The sequence below is a fragment of the Nilaparvata lugens genome, chromosome 7 (assembly GCF_014356525.2).
Source record: "Nilaparvata lugens isolate BPH chromosome 7, ASM1435652v1, whole genome shotgun sequence".
In the NCBI taxonomy this organism is placed as follows: Eukaryota; Metazoa; Arthropoda; class Insecta; order Hemiptera; family Delphacidae; genus Nilaparvata; species Nilaparvata lugens.
In genome coordinates, this window is record NC_052510.1 from 35247 (window position 1) to 52505 (window position 17259).

Below are 17259 nucleotides of genomic sequence, written 5' to 3' on the forward strand. Positions count from 1 at the left end.
TGGGAGCGGCAAAAGACCTGGTTACCTAAAAGCCTTTCCCTTCGCTGACGACGTATAATCTTGAGGCCAAAATTTGAAAGTAGTATGATAGCTGAAGACTTGTTTCATTGATTCCTATCACATTCTTTCAGAAAACTCCTTCTCAGGGGGACGGCCAGGGAACTGATTACTCACAACCATTCCCCCACAGTTACGGCATAATTGTTGAGCCCAAAATTGAAAGTGATATCACATCATAGCTGAGGACTCAATTTATTGATTTCATCACATACCCTTAAATACTCTTTTCCTGGGAGTGACAAGGGACCTTGTTATCTACAACACTCCCCTACCACTGACGGCGTGATTGTTGAGCCCAAACTTTGAAAGTGGTATAACATGATAGCTGAAATACTTGTTTCATCGATTTTCATAATATTCTCATGGAATACCCCTTCCCAGGGGGTGGCGAGGGACCTGGTTACCTACAACCCTTCCCCCCGCTCATGACGTGATTGTTGAGCCCGAAATTTGAATGTGGTATAACATAATAGCCGAAATAGGTACTAGTTACATCGATTTTCATCACATTCTCATGGAATACCCCTTCCCAGGGGGTGGCAAGGAACCTGGTTACCTGCTACCCTTCCTCTCCCGCTAACGGCATGATTGTTGTGCCCAAAATTTGTAAGTGGTATTACATAATAGCTGAAGACTCGTTTTATTGATTTTTATCACATTTTTCTTGTATACTCTTTTCCTGGAGGCAGCAAGGGACCTGGTTACCAACAACCCTCCCCCCCCCCGCTGATGATGTAATTGTAGAGCCCAAAGTTAGAAAGTGGTATAACATGATAGCTGAGAATTTGTTTAATTTATTGCTATCACATTCTTTTGAATAACTCCTTCTTAGGAACCAAGTACAAGCTACTTAAAACCATCATGCGAGGATTAGGAGATGAGATGGAATATGTAGAGTGTAATACAAGTGAGGAAATACCTGAACCACATGAACAGCCTACCAATTCAATAATTATTTTGGATGATGTAATTTGTGAGCAACAGGATACCATCAGGAAATACTTCAGTGCAGGCAGACACAGTGATGTCGATGTTTCTTATTTGACACAGACCTGAGTAGTATAAAAAGGAGAAGTCTGGCACACTTCTGGTGTGCCAAACTTCTCCTTTGGGTGAAAATGAACCTAACCTAAGAAAAAATCCAACCTAATCTAACCCCAATCAGCAAAATCAACTTGAATCGGAATCAAAACAAGCTCGTTTTGTCAAACGTGAGGGCTTGATTCAAGATTTCATTGACATGCGTTTAGCTCGAAATGAGTTAAATTCAAGAGTCCGTTTATACATCGTTCAAGCCAGTTTCGAGCTCGAAATGCAGGCTCTAATCAGGCTGGTGCTGCGAGATAAAATGAAGGTCGCGTTGCGAGCTCGATTCAGGACCGAGATGCACGGTCGAATCAGGATTGAGATGCAGTCTTGACTCAGGCTTGAAATGCATGCTGGATGCAATCCCCCCATTCAAGGCCACCTGGCACACCTTTTAGGAAATTCAACCTCGATTCTATTGTGATTCTAGATCAATTAGAGTCTGATTCAAGCTGCATGTTTAGAGTGAATCAATCCTGATTCAAGGCATACTGCCCTCTTGAAGTAAGCTTCTTTCAGCTTCGAATCATGAATCTGATTCAAGGCCAGTGCAATCCAATATCAATGCTCAATCATAATTCAAATTTCATCCAGAATTTGAAATAAATCTGTAATTCTTATTATTCATGATTCAATTATTCTTCCAAACTAATGCTCCAATCTTACTATTGCCTTAATACTATATTTCTATACTCAGTGGACATCCATACACTCTATATATAGATGAAATCTATATATATATATATATATATATATATATATATATATATATATATAATATATATATATATATATATATATATATATATAGATTTCATATATATATATATATATATAGATTTCATCTATATATAGAATGTATGGATGTCCACTGAGTATAGAAATAGAGTATTAAGGCAATAGTAAGATTGGAGCATTAGTTTGGAAGAATAATTGAATCATGAATAATAAGAATTACAGATTTATTCCAAATTCTGGATGAAATTTGAATTATGATTAAGCATTGATATTGGGTTGCACTGAATCAGATTATTATATATTATTCAAATTGAAATATTCTTTAAAATTCTCCTGTGAATGGCAAATTACTTATTCATTCTCTTCTGTCAGGGCAGTCTATAAACTGTCTCTTTAGCTGTATTGATTGAGTCGAGATCGACCTCTGCTAACCAATAACAGCTTGCAGACTGTCCTGAGAGGGAGCAGTGCATGAGTCACTCGCCATTCGATGAATTAATTAAATCAAATCTGCTCTAGTTCAACCAGCCATCTATGCTTGCAACACCTCAAATGGAATACAGTTCATATACATCTAAGTAACACATCAATTATTACTTTGAATATCTATTAAAATATTGAATATTATATATTAATATCTATATTAGTTTATTTTCTTTAAAGCTTAACTTCAGAGTATATCTATATGAGCAAAAAATGTAAATAATAAAACATTATTTCCAATAAAATGCAATGATTTTTATTAAATATTACAAAAATTGAACTTGCAATTTATAACTAATTATATATTTTTACTTTGAACTGCTATCGTCCTCGATTTGAGCTTCATGAGGCGTAGTCTCTCTGCTCTTGGTCCTGTAAAATATGAAATGTACAGTTTAGTGGGATAACTTAATAGGTTATTATGAGTAAAATATAAAATGTCTCGGTAATCAATTCTCAGAATGCTGATTATGTAGCTTAAAAACTTTTATAAGTTGGAGACTGATATACATACTGTAACTTTCAGGATAAGTTATTGGTCGAATACTCTACCTTTTGACATACTTAAATGAATTTCAACCCCTCATAAGTGGTTGACTTAGACCTTCATAAGAACATCTCATTTACATTTATGACAGTTTGGCACACTGTCAAACGAGAGAATAAAGGGGAGCATTTCGGGAGCATCTTTTGAAATGAAATGTAAAAATCTGGTGTGGCGCACTCACACAACTTTCCTTGCCATTATGAAAATTGATCACCTGATGCCAGTGTTCCCGCGCATCTCAAGTCTACTATTCAGTGATTTGAGCCAGCTGGTGACAGGGTAATAACGCTGGAGACACACATGAGGTCTGCTATCTCTTGATAGTGAATGATTTAATAGAATCAACAATAATTTGCAATTGAATAATCACATTTTCTCGAATTTAATGCTTATTTTCAATTTTAGGTGAAAATGTTACTGAACATTAATTGTAGAGATTTTCATGCTCAATCTACTCCACTTGATTTTTTTTGTTTCAATTGTATCTGAAGCCTGATAATTGGGATTCTATCTGCATTGATGGGGCGGAGCTCCTGAAATTTTTACAGATATGGGACTTGTGACAGTTGATAGAGCTTATCAATGACTATTTTAGGTATGAATTTGATCAAAATCGTTGGAGCGGTTCCCGAGAAAATCACGAAAAACCCTGTTTTTGACAACATTTTCGCCATTTTAGCCGCCATCTTGAATTGCATTTGATCGAAATTGTTCGTGTCGGATCCTTATAGTGGAAGGACCTTAAGTTCCAAATGTCAAGTCATTCCGTTAATTGGGAGATGAGATATCGTGTACACAGATGCACATACACTCACACACACACACACACACACACCACACACACACACACACACACACACACACACACACCACACACACACACACACACACACACACTCACATACAGACCAATACCCAAAAACCAGTTTTTTGGACTCTGGGGACCTTCAAACGTATAGAAATTTAGAAATTGGGGTACCTTAATTTTTTTCGGAAAGCAATACTTTCCTTACCTATGGTAATAGGGCAAGGAAAGTAAAAAGTACCAAACAGATTACTAAATAAAAAATCAGTTTTTCAATGTGTTTCGTTATTCATCAAAAAAAGTTTTGTTTTAAGTTTTATTACTTTTATCAATCATTTCTATAAAAACTAAATCTCCAATCAGCCGCCATTTTTGATAAAAGTATCATAGAACATTTTTATTGATGTCGTCATTCTTGTTTTAGAAAGGCCTTTAAAATTATGTACCACACAATGGGTGTTTACATTTTGAATATTTGAGTTGCCTGTAAGGTTGAGTGGTAGAAAGGACTTTCTAGTCCTAACTCCGCCTAATAAAGAGTATTTTTTTTTTCATAGTTACAACCCCTCATTTCTTCAAAAACTAAAACTTCAATCAGCTGCCATTTTGGATACAATTATCATAGAACATTATTATTGATGTCATCTTTCTTGTTTTAAAAAGACCTTTAAAATGATTAACCACACAATGGGTGTTTACATTTTAAATATCCCAGTTACAACCCCCAAGTAAACCCCTTATGTGGGTTGGAACTCAGTTGTACATTAAAAGGTAGAGTATTCTATCAATAACTTATCCTGAAAGTTACAGAATTATATCTACAACAGTCTCCAAATTATTGAAGGGTTCCCATACATATGACTCACTCTGTATATGTGCATATGTATCGTTGCATTTCAAAAGTTGTTGAAAAACTGTGTTCGAAGGAGATTCCGTCTTTGGGTAGCAGTGATTGGACATTGGTTGCGAAAAGGCAAACATGTAGAAGAAATTTGAAAAGAGTATTGGGAGCAAGCGGTGAAGTGTACGAAACGATGAGTTCTTCTTTGATTCAAGTAACTGATTTGCAATTTCTCCACATGTATTGGGACTACTGATTTATGATTATTCCATACTTCCATAAAAGAAGGCCATTTTGACATGATTGTTTTATTCACAAATAAGTTTATTGAATGAACTATTTTCATTCCACAACATATTGGACAATTCAATTTTCTATCTGTAAGTCAAATATTTTCTTGGATTTTTATTTTTATACTTTGAAAACATGATCAATAATAATAATTTACTAATGATGAATTTTGTGTACGTATATGTATGTCATTGGCCTTTGATGATACTGCTATTTCCTTATAATTGAAAAAAAATGGGTTGGTTCAGGTGGTTTACACTTAAGAATAGTATAATAGTAGGTTGCCTTGATCACATAAGACGCGTGGAGAACGCAGCCTGCTATGGTGTGACGTCATGCTGCGACCTCTCGCCATGGCTTAACATGCATTCAAATGTAAAAATGCCAAACTTTGAGCCCTCATAGCAAATCAACCATCAACTTTACATAGAAGTGATTGATATCAAAATGTTCAGCATTTTATCCCCTTTGAAACAATATCAAACTAATTTCCAGTAAAAATCCTATAAATGTTACCGGCGAGTCTAAAACTTAGTTTTTTCTGCATCGTTTTAGTTCTTTCTCTTTTTAGAAATTCTATTTCTAAAACAGATTCTATTCTCATTTAGAAATTTTATCCTTATGAAGTCTGTGGAAAGAACTAACAGCTTATTTAGGAATTTCAGGATATTAACGTTATTTTATCAACTCCTGAAACATAGCAATGCGAACCCATCAACGGTTGCCTAGCTTTATCACAAAAATAAACAGTCTAGATAAGCCCTAAGAATATATGAACATCATTTAAACATTATAAAGATTTTTATTTATCCCAATTATGATAAAAAAATAGATAATCATGACTTTTAATGACTTTAATGCTGTTATTTTATCAAAAAATAAAGCGCATTACACTACTGTACTGTAAGGTAGTTGAATAATTTCATGAATAATTAATGTTATATTATTTGAAGTTATAATTTGTTGAACTATTTAAATTATAATTAAGATCTATTCTTTCTTTACACAAGTGTTTTTTGCATTCATAAGTATCCCATGGACACATTGAAATAAAAAATATCATACTACCGTGAATAATATATGGTATTTCCTTTGTAAATTTGTGTCCCATGATATTTGTTTAAGACTTTATTAATTGACATATACCTAGAACCAATTCAGCGAAATCATGGAACTGTTCACCATGGTTACAAGTTATTTTTAGTTAATACAATAATAGTTATTTAGTTATTTTATTAATACAAATGCTTGCAACTAGCATTCCGGGCGACGATACAACTATCAATTTTCACAAACAATTGTCAAATAAGAAACAATCATTTTTAAATATTATTGGACAACCAGCATAAAATTGAATAAGTTCGCTTCATTTTGTCATATTATTGTTTAAAATAAGTCCAAAACAAATAAGTTACCAGCCTTTTCACAAATATGAATAGGTTTTACCGATTGAATATAGTGATAGATTCAAGGACTTTCTACACTTTTCGAAATGAATTAATGTTTTCAAAATACACATTGATGTGGAGGTTGTTTCTTTCTGAATTAAATAGCATATTCATATTTTTTATCAATACAGTGGTTTTTATGTGAGGAAGTGATATTTGACGCGGTATGATATCAGAAGAGGATTATAGACAACACTTGAAAAACAAAGATAAAGCTCAAGCAGAAAAAGAAAATGATAAGAGAAGAGGAAAGGCCAACGAAATTCATGTATTCACACAAGACACACAAGCAGTAAAATTGGCACCTTGTGTGAATGCCTCTGCAATGTACTACAAAACGAAATTGTGTGTACATAATTTCACAATGTACAACAATGCAACAAAGGACGCAGTAACCTATTGGTGGGATGAGACCCAAAGTGAATTGAGCGCATCCTCTTTTGCCTCCTGCGTGATTCACAACCTGAAACAGATCCTCAGCACAGAATTAAAACCAATAGTTCTTTGGTCTGACGGCTGTTGTTACCAAAACAGAAGTAGTGTGATGTCCAATGCTTTATTACACTTAGCCAGAGAGAAAGGAGTCGAAATTGAACAGAAGTTCCTGGTCAAGGGGCATACTATGATGGAGTGTGACAGTGTCCACTCCACCATTGATACCATTTTGAACCCAAAAAGAGGGACGAGGAACAAAAAAACAGTGAGAGAAATATACCTGCCAAGTCAGTACTCTCAATTGGCAAAGGAGGCGAGGAAAACTCCCTTTCCTTACAGGTCAGAATGCTTGGACTTCAATTTTTTTAAAAATTATGCAAACAAGGAGACTATGGTCTATGAATCAATTCGCCCTGGAAAGAGACTAGGAGATCCAAAAGTAACTGATATCAGGGCTTTGAAACACAAGCCTGATGGTACTATTGAGTACAAAATTAATTTTGATGAGGAGTATGCCCCCTTGCCCGTCAGACCTAAACAGATCCGTGCTATTGTTGAATTCCCTCATTTGAACAATGAAAGAATAAAAATAAAAAAAACAAAATGGGACCACCTACAAGAGCTCAAGGCTCACATTCCTGTAGACTGCCACAATTACTACGACAACATTCCATATGAGGCATAATAAAGATTCCCCCAGCAAGAGAAAGGGCAGAGTGGAGAAAATTTTTTATAACACTGATAGACTCTTTTGCTCTTATTATTTTTTCTAAATTAATAACTTTTGAATTTTATTCGATCACCTACTATAATTATCCATATTTCAAGATTTGATTTATGCACATTAATACTTTACATCTACCCTATCTTTAATTCATACTTTACAATGCATTATCTTTATCATTTAGTTTTTTATATTTCAAGCACTGTAGTAGATAGCCGTATTTGTTTTTCAAACCATACCTGTAGGTATGTGAATAAAATCAGAAATTCAAGTACCCATTTTAAAATTGGCATTTAGAAAATTGCTTTTTAGAAATAAAAATAGCAGAATAATATTATTTTTATTTTTCTTTGATTTATATTCTCAAGTATTATTCAAAAGTAGCCCTAAAGAAAAAAGACTATAGGTATGTTTTATCCCAGTAATGCGTTCACACTAACTCACTCAAAGTTGCAACCATATTAGTCCAGTCAATATAGACATGAAGAAGAGGGCCTGCTAGTAATTTATATTTTATTTCTGATTTTTACAACTATATTTTTTAAATTAAACATCAATGAAAATTAAACTTGAACTTTCAGCAGTAAATTATAAAAACATTTTGGGACATATTATTCATTATCAAAATTTGGGAATAAAATAGTTTTGGGCAAAGCCTGCTATTCTTTCCAAATTATATTTATATGATTTGTGATTGTATCCACAAAAGGATAAATAAATTCAGAACCAACCAATATTTTCATGATAAATAATTGTCTTGTTCTATATAGATACAGAGTGGCCCAAAAACCTTGTATTTTCGATAAAATGGATATTTTCAGAAAATATTTTTTTAATAGTTCAACAATACTATGAAGAATCTATCCTCTAAATCTCAAGGATTTATCTTTTACCGAATTTTAAATGTTCTGTCCCAAAAATTTAAACTTTAGGCTCTCATATCTCAAAAAGTAATGATCGGAAAAATTGTTTTCCTGAGAATACCTTTTCATTTTGATAGGTTGATGATATACAAACCAAAAAACTTTGAAAAATATCACCAGTATAAATTTTATTTTTAGCCTTTGCACAACCTTAAACCGACTCTAGCCGCGGTTCACACTTCTGCCAGTTCACTCCAAACTTCTTGTAACATATCCAACATTATTGAGATTTATTGTGACTTAAGTCTCCAATATGGTTCTTTGGAAATTACTATACTAATTTGCAGCTTGTTTTACAATAAATTTTAGCTTCATATGAAATTAAAAATCTAAGCCTATTCAATTATAAAGTTATCATTTTAAAATTTTAAAACTGCTTCAGTGATTTTTGAATATATTGTAGGGAAGTTTGGTTGTAAAGGTTGTTTATGAAGTTGTTTTTGAGGTTGTAAAGTAAGTTGTTCATGAATGGTGAAAGAATTGATTCTTGAAGGAAATAGTATAGTGCAACTTACTGGAAATGGTTTCCATCAGATGTAGAAAGGAGTTTTAAATCTAAAACTGTAGTTGGTAGCATATTCGTCTGTCATGGTGGATTTTTGTATATGCGTCTGCAGTTCTATTCCCACCTTTGCCTGAAATCAAATGATACATTAAATGTATGAAAGCGATTTTCTAATTGAAAGGAATTTTATAAGTGATAGTAAATGATATAACAATAAACCAATACAAGAGAGTATTCAAGGACCTTACATAGTACTGAACTAATTATCAAATTGTAGCCTATCAATGAGAATGATTGCTTCTATTTACAATTTATCTAAAGTATTTCTCAAGGGGGTTATTTTATACTGGTCATATTGGAATAAATATGGTTTAATTTAATCAAAATATTGAAAAAAAATTTAGTTCAAAATGTAACTATAGTCCCTAATAAATATAACTAATAATTAGTAGGTAGGCCTATTATGGTGTTATGAATAGTTCTATTATTGTAACATTTCACAATAGCTTCTTTTATATCATAACCATCCATGATATTAAATCAATCTATTATAATATTACTGAATCATATAATCACTAGCTTAAAATGTATTGAATCATGAAATTAAAACCACTAACTTAATAGTTTTTTACAAGTTTGAAGTTAAGCAACAATGGTAACAGTTTAATCAACTGTTAGACCCGGTTGCACAAAAGCCGGTTACATTTTAACTGTGATTAACTTCACGAGAAACAATCAGAGAATGCGTTTTTGATAAAACGGCTTCTCTGATTGGCTCTCGAGGAATTAACATGGTTAAAATTTAACCAGCTTTTGTGCAACCGGGCCTTAGTGTTTGAAAATGATAAACATTCAACTTATACACACTAGAAATTGCAATTACTGTTATATTAAGGTTATTAATAGGGCCTGACATAAAATCTTAAAACTGCTCCAGTAATTCTTGAATATAGTCTATTGTAGGTAGCCTCTAAGTTTGTTTGTTAAGGTTACAAGTAAGTTTGTTCATGTATGTTGAAAAATTTGATTATTGAAGGAGATAGAGTGCAACTTACTGAAAATGGCTTTCATCAAATGTAGAGAGGAGAAGAACTTTTTTCAAATCTAATCCTTGGCATCATATTCATCTGTCATGGTGGATTTTAGTATAATATGTATCTGCAGTTCTATTCCCACCTTCATCTGAAATCAAATGGAACATGTATGAAAGCAATTATCTAATTGAAAGAAATTTTGACTAAAGTGCACGTCCAGTGCCAACATACCTGTCATAAAATTTTTGGTTGGGATCGATTTAGTATGATATTTTGAGCACAAAATCAAAAAATTAAACGGCGGTCACTTATTGTTTTCAAAATAAACTAAGTTCAAAGTAGCACAACTTTACATGCATTTAACCTATGCTATAAGTAGCAACCATAAGTAGCTAAGGTTAGGAAAATCTTTAGGTTAATAAAGCTTAGGTTAGGAAAAGCTTTGGGTTAGGAAAACTCAGATTAGGAATAGCCTATCACAATTTGATGATTTCAATAATCAAAATGGCTGCTACTCATAGGTTGAATGCATGTAAAATTGTGCTACTTTGAACTTGGTTTATTTCAAAAACAATAGTGACCGCCGTTTAATTTTTGTGATTTTGTGCTCAAAATAGGGCTGCACTTTAGTATATGGGCCGCGGAATCTAGCATTAAGACCCACATAGATCGATAGAGGAGATCAAGACGAGATCAACCATGTATAACATTGTTGTCGATTTCCAAGGATTAGCTGAAAAAACATGGCGGAAAGTTCAAAATTTTTATATCAATTTTTATTTTTAATAATTTTGTTATGGCTAAAATATGTTTAAAACTAGTGCAATCTTATGTAAAATTTGACGAGGAATCCAATGAAACCAATTCCAAATTTCAGGTTTGTAACTTCAGTAGTTTTTGAGATATTGCAAAAAATGTGCAAAAAAATGCAATTTTTTTGCTTTAAAAAAGGTTAACTTCTTTTCATGATGATTAATAGGTATTTTGAACTATTTGATTTAGAAGAATGATAAATTCTAAAGAAAAAATGTTCAGTCACTTGATAGCCTAAACTCAAAATTGTTCGAGTTATTTGGGAAAATAAAAATATTGCAACTCCATGTTTTGCTACCTAGGAGAACTTAGGTTAGAAAAAGCTTGGATTGGGGAAAGCTTAGGTTAGGAGGAGCTTGGATTAGGAAAATATTAGGTTAGGGGAATCTTAGGTTAGGAAAAGCTTAGATTATGGAAAGCTTAGGTTAGGAGAAGCTAGGGTCAGGGAAAGATTAGGTTACAGAAAACTTAGTTTAGGAAAAGCTTATATTAGGAAAAAATCTTAGGTTGGGAAAAGCTTAGATTAGGAAAAGCTGAGGTTAGAAAAGCTCAGGTTGGGAAAAGCTTAGGTTAGGGGAAGCTGGGTCTGAGAAAAGCTTAGGTCAGGGAAAGATGGGTTAGGAAAACTTGCATTAGAAAGAGCTCAACTTGGGAGAAGCTTAGGTTAGGAAAAAGCTTAGGTTAGGAAAAGCTTAGATTAGGAAAAGCTAAGGTTGGGAAAAGCTCAGGTTAGGGGAAGCTGGGTCTGGGTAGAGCTTGGGTTAGGAAAAGTTTGGATTAGAAAAAGCTCAAGTTAGGAGAAGCATAGGTTAGGGGAAGCTGGGTCCAAGAAAAGCTTAGGTTGAGGAAAGCTTGGGTTAGGAAAACATAGATAAGGAAAAGCTTAGGTTGGAAGAAGCTAAGGTGGGAAAAGCTTGAGTTAGGTAAAGCTTAGGTTAGGGGAAGCTGGGTTGGAAAAAGCTTAGGTTGGGGAAAGCTTGGGTTAGGAAAAGCTCAGATTAGAAAAAGTTTAGGTTAGGAAAAGCTTAGGTTAGAGAAGGCTGGGTCTGGAATAAACTTAGGTTAGGAAAAGCTTAGGTTAGGTAAAGCTTAGATGAGTAAAAGCTTAGGTTAGGAAAAGCTTAGGTTCGGGGAAGCTGGGTCTGAGAAAAGCTTAGGTTGGGGGAGCTTGGGTTAGTAAAACTTAGATTAGAAAAAGCTTAGGTTAGGAAAGGTTAGGTTAGAAAAAGCTTAGGTTAGGAAAAGCTTAGGTTAGTTGAAGCTTAGATTAGGAAAAATCTAAGGTTAGGAAAAGCTAAGATTGAGAAAAACTTAGGTTAGGAAAAACTTAGGTTAGGGGAAGTTACATTTGAGAAAAGCTTAGGTTAGGGGAAGCTGAGGTTAGGAGGAGCTTAGATTAGGAAATATCTAAGGTTAGGAAAAGCTTAGGTTAGGAAAAAAGGTAAGATTGGGAAAAACTTAGGTTAGGGAAAGCTTGGGTTAGGAAAAGCTTACATTGGGAAAAAGCGTAGGTTAGGAAAAGCTTGATTTGATTCAATTTTTTTTTACAATTTTTTAAAGCTTCTGAATTGCATTGGAAGCTGAATAAAATGTGATCCTCAATATCAGTCTGCACTATGCCTATGCAAACATATTGAACTCTTCTAAAGCTAAAATACTACATTTTCTTGTATTTTTCAAAATATCTTATTAATCTATGAAATTTTCTAACCTCAAATCTATTTTAATGAATTCCCTGCAAAAATCCCAATGAGATTTAGCCAATTTAGTAGTCACTAAAAGTAGTAAGAAAAAATTAAATACAGTATGAGAATTGAAGAGTATTGAGTGTGCAGTTTTTTTATTTTCCCAAATAATTCGAACAATTTTGAGTTTAGGCTATCAAGTGACTGGGAGTTTTTTCTTTAGAATTTATCATTCTACTAAATCCAATAGTTTAAAATACCTATTAATCATCATGAAAAGAAGTTAACCTTTTTTGAAGCAAAAAATTAGCATTTTTTGCACATTTTTGCAATATCTCAAAAACTACTGAAGTTACGAACCTGAAATTAGTTTCATTGGATTCCTCGTCAAATTTTACATAAGATTGCACTAGTTTTAAACATATTTTAGCCATAACAAAATTATTAAAAATAAAAATTTTGAAATTTCCGCCATGTTTTTTCAGCTAATCCTTGGAAATCAACAACAATGTTATACATGGTTGATCTCGTCTTGATCTCCTCTATCGATCTATGTAGGTCTCAATGCTAGATTCTGCGGCCCATAAACAAAAGTGTCCCCCAAAATAGCATACTTGATAATCGATCCCAACCAAAAATTTGATGACAGGTATGTTGGCACTGGACGTGCATTTACACCGAAATTTTGAAGTAATAATTTAGAATGGTTCTAATAAATTGATAGTATTAAAACAATAAACCAATACAAGGGAGTATTTAAGGATCTTACATAGTACTGAACTAATTATTAAATTGTAGCCTATCAATAAGAATGATTGCTGCTATTTACAGTTTATTTAGAGTATTTCTCAAGAGGTTGATTTGATACTAGTCATATTGAAATAAATAATGTTTTATCTAATCAAAATACTGTATTAAAAGAGTTAATTAGGTCAAATGTAACCATAGTCCCTAATATGCCTATAAATAACTAATATTATTAGTGGGTAGGCCTATTCTGGTATTAGCTTTATTATTGTAACATTTTACAATAGCTTCTGATATCTTAAACATTCATAATAATTAAATCAATCTTTTATGATATTACTGAATCATATAATCACTAGTTTAAAAATTATTACCTAAATCATAAAATTGAAACCACACTTGATAGTTGTTTTACAAGTTTAAGGTACCAACAATGTTAACAGTTGGTTAAATCAACTGTTTGGGTTTAAAAATGGAAAAAAATTAACTTATACACACTAAACATTGCAATTAATGTTGTATCAGGGTTATTAATAGAGCCTAACATAATTATTTACCATATAGTGCTGGATAATGAATGATCTTACCTTAATTTAAGACCTTCAGCAATCAAAAATCATCATCAACTTGATGACGCGATAAAATAAAGGATAAACAAACAACAAACCAACTTCACCTTCAACCCTTCAACTACTGAAAACTGAAGGAGACAGGAGATCTTTAATGGCTGTCGCTCAAGCTCAGTAGCACACAAGCATGTATCACCCCGGGAATTTCAAAGTTATTGATATAGACAATATTTATTGTTAACATTAAAACAGTCCATATTTCTGGGACGGATTAATGATTTCTTTATGGGGGACATTTGTGCTTCCACTGAAATAATGTTGGAATCAATAAAAAAGTACCTAGTTTATTATTATTTGAATTTAAAACTTGAAAATCATTTCATAGGCTTGGTATGTTCCTTAATGTGTGACATGATTTTTAGCACAAACTGGGATCTAATTTGAAAAAATGATATAACTTTTTCAATTTTGGATGGAAACATTTGAAATTCTAGGACAATGTTTATAACATGAACAGAATCGTTAATTAATTTTTTCAAAATTTTCCATCATCAATTTCCAATTATTTAAAAATTTAAACGTTAGTAGCCCGTCAACGGCCCGTCTGACAGGATTTTTGCATTGAGAAGAAGTGCTGGAAATCTACTTCTGTAGCCGAATAAGTGATAAAAGACTGCTTTTTTGAACATTTTTGGGAAACTTGGAAATCGGTCAAATTTTTTCCAAGTCCCTATCTGGATTAAAATTAGCGCAAAAGGTCTATTATATCATCAACAGTGCGTTGTAGACGATTTTTGCAAGAGACAAAAAGTGTTTGAAATTCAATTCTGCATCCGAACTATTGATTAGAAATACAATTTTTCGACTTTTTTGGGAAACTTGAACATCTGGCAAATTTATTCCAAGTCCCTCTGGATTTAGCGCAAAAGGTCAATTATATCGTTAACAGTGCATTTTAGACGATTATCGCGGAAGACAAAAAGTATTTGAATTGCAATTCTGCACTCGAATTGATCAACAAAAAGCTTTAAGTGAGACTTTTTGGAAAACTAAAAAAAATCAATCTTAATTTGTGTAAAACATTTTCTTTATCTCGATAACGGTGAGTTGGAGACGATTTTTGAAGAAGATAGAAAGGGATTGGAATTCAATTCCACTTAGGAATTATTGGTCAGAAAGCCTGAATTGAGACATTTTTAGGGATTAAGTTACACTGGTGAGGGGGGAGGAGACACCTTCTGGAAAAAATGTTTGATTTTCACTTATAACATTTTCACTTAGTGTGTTGACTGGGTAGGTACTGTAGAAATTCCATACTGTACCAACCTTTCTAACGTTTATTTTAGTAAACATTTCTAACGTTTATCAAACATTGTTTTCATAACGTTTATCAGCAATATACATTCTAGACATTTATTAAACGTTTATAGAGTAAACGTTTATTTTAGTAAAATTCCCTAACGTTTATTAAACGTTGTTTTCATAACGTTTATTGGATTTATACATTTTAGACATTTATTAATTTATTAAACGTTTTTTAAACTTTTTGTGCTGTGTGGGATGAACACTACAGGTTGATCTCCTCTCCCCTGTATTAGAGGAGATTTTGGAAGTGACAATGAGAAATAGACAATGTAAAGAGGAAAATGTAAAATAGGCTACTCGAGGATTGTTCGACACTCACAATGGAAACAAAATTCAAGGGAATGCGTGGCAAGCTATAATCAAGATCGATTCAAATCAGCTTTAACTGACAAGGGGTATTCAAGGCAGAGTCAAGACTTGTTTGACTCATGCAATAAAAGCTAAATTCGAACGAATACCTTTTGAGTCATATTCAAGATCGATTCTAATCAAGACTGTTAGCTTTGACTGACAAGGGGAATTCAAGGCTAAGTCAAGACTTGTTTGACCCATGCAATAAAAGCTGAATTCGAACGAATACATAGCATGCCATATTAAATTCCGATTCCAACCAAGTTTGTTAGCCTTGAAAAACAAGGGTATGCTGCTTTCGATTCTAGTATGGGAATTAAAGGGGACTTCGAGTTGAATGTCAAGCAAGATCGTTTTCAGCTGGATTCAACTTCAGCCTTGATTGACAAGTGAAGGCTGCTTCTAATTCAAGCCTTGAATCAAGCCTTACTGCTGACTGGGACCTAACCTAAAAACCTAACCTTACCAAACCTTAGGTCAAAGATCAAGGTCAACCTAACCCAACATAACCTAAAAAATCTGGTGTGGTACACTCACACAACTTTCCTTGCTCATTGAACTGTAAGCCTCATTCTCAAATGAGAATAATTTAGGGGAATAACATCATGACAATTATTGGCGGCAACATATTATTTGCAACTAGGATCAGACTACTGTATATGTGTATATATAATTATTGTTCTCAGAGTACTTTTTCCTTCGTGTAAATTGTGAAATTAGATGATTTTTTTAAAAGTCGTCAAAACAGCTGTTCTACAGATGAAATATCTTGACTATGACTGTGTACTTTTTATAAACTGCTCTACCTACCTCATGCACGAGATGGAGGTTACAAAGTCCATTTCTCAAGGATAGGGTGAACCCCCCATTGATTCTCCAGGAAAAAGGATCATGCCAGTTCATAGATCTGATAAATAACTATACAGGGTATGAATTTGAAAAAAATCGTTAGAGCCGTTTTTGAGAAAATTGTGAAAAACATGGTTTTTAGTCATTATCTGCCATTTTTCTCAATAATATTATGGAGCTACTGAAATTTCTCCAGAAATGAGACTCATGTCAGTTGATAGGGCATATAGATAGCTATCTATGATATAAATTTGAAGAAAGTCGTTGAAGCTGTTTTTGAGAAAACCGTGAAAAACATGGTTTTTTCGTCATTATCCGCCATTTTTCTGTAGAATATTACAGAGCTCCTGAAATTTTCTCATAAATAAGACTCATGCCAGTTGAGAGGCTTATAAATAGCTATCCATGGTATGAATTTGAAGAAAATCGTTAGAGCCGTTTTCGAGAAAACCGTGAAAAACATGGTTTTTTCGTCATTATCCGCCATTTTTCTCAAGAATATTACAGAGCTCCTGAAATTTTCCCAGAAATGAGACTCATGCCAGTTGATAGGGCTTATAAATAGCTATCCATGGTATAAATTTGAAGAGAATCGTTGGAGCCGTTTTCGAGAAAAACGTGAAAAACATGGTTTTTTAGTAATTATCTGCCATTTTTTCTGCCATCTTGAATTGAATTTTATTGAATTTCTTATTGTCGGATCCTCATGGTATAAGGACCTTCAGTTTAAAATTTCAAGTCAATCGGTTGATTAGGAATGGAGTTATCGTGTTCACAGACATACACACATACACACACACACACATACACACACACAGACCAACACCCAAAAATCATGTTTTTGGACTCAGGGGGACTTGAAACTTATAGAAAACTTGAAATCAGGGTACCTTAATTTTTTTTGGAAAGCAATACTTTCCTTACCTATGGTAATAGGGCAAGGAAAGTAAAAATCTAAAA

General features: G+C 33.2%; 1 long non-coding RNA gene across 1 annotated transcript; it reads right to left on the reverse strand.

The window, feature by feature from the left end:
* Positions 1–2605: 2605 nt before the first annotated feature.
* Positions 2606–13939, reverse strand: LOC120352512. Its single transcript, XR_005571895.1, has 4 exons — positions 13753–13939; positions 9942–10068; positions 8897–9016; positions 2606–2739 (listed from the first exon to the last, which is right to left on the reverse strand). It is a non-coding gene; the product is annotated as an uncharacterized LOC120352512 (long non-coding RNA).
* Between the last annotated feature and the right edge of the window lie 3320 nt (positions 13940–17259).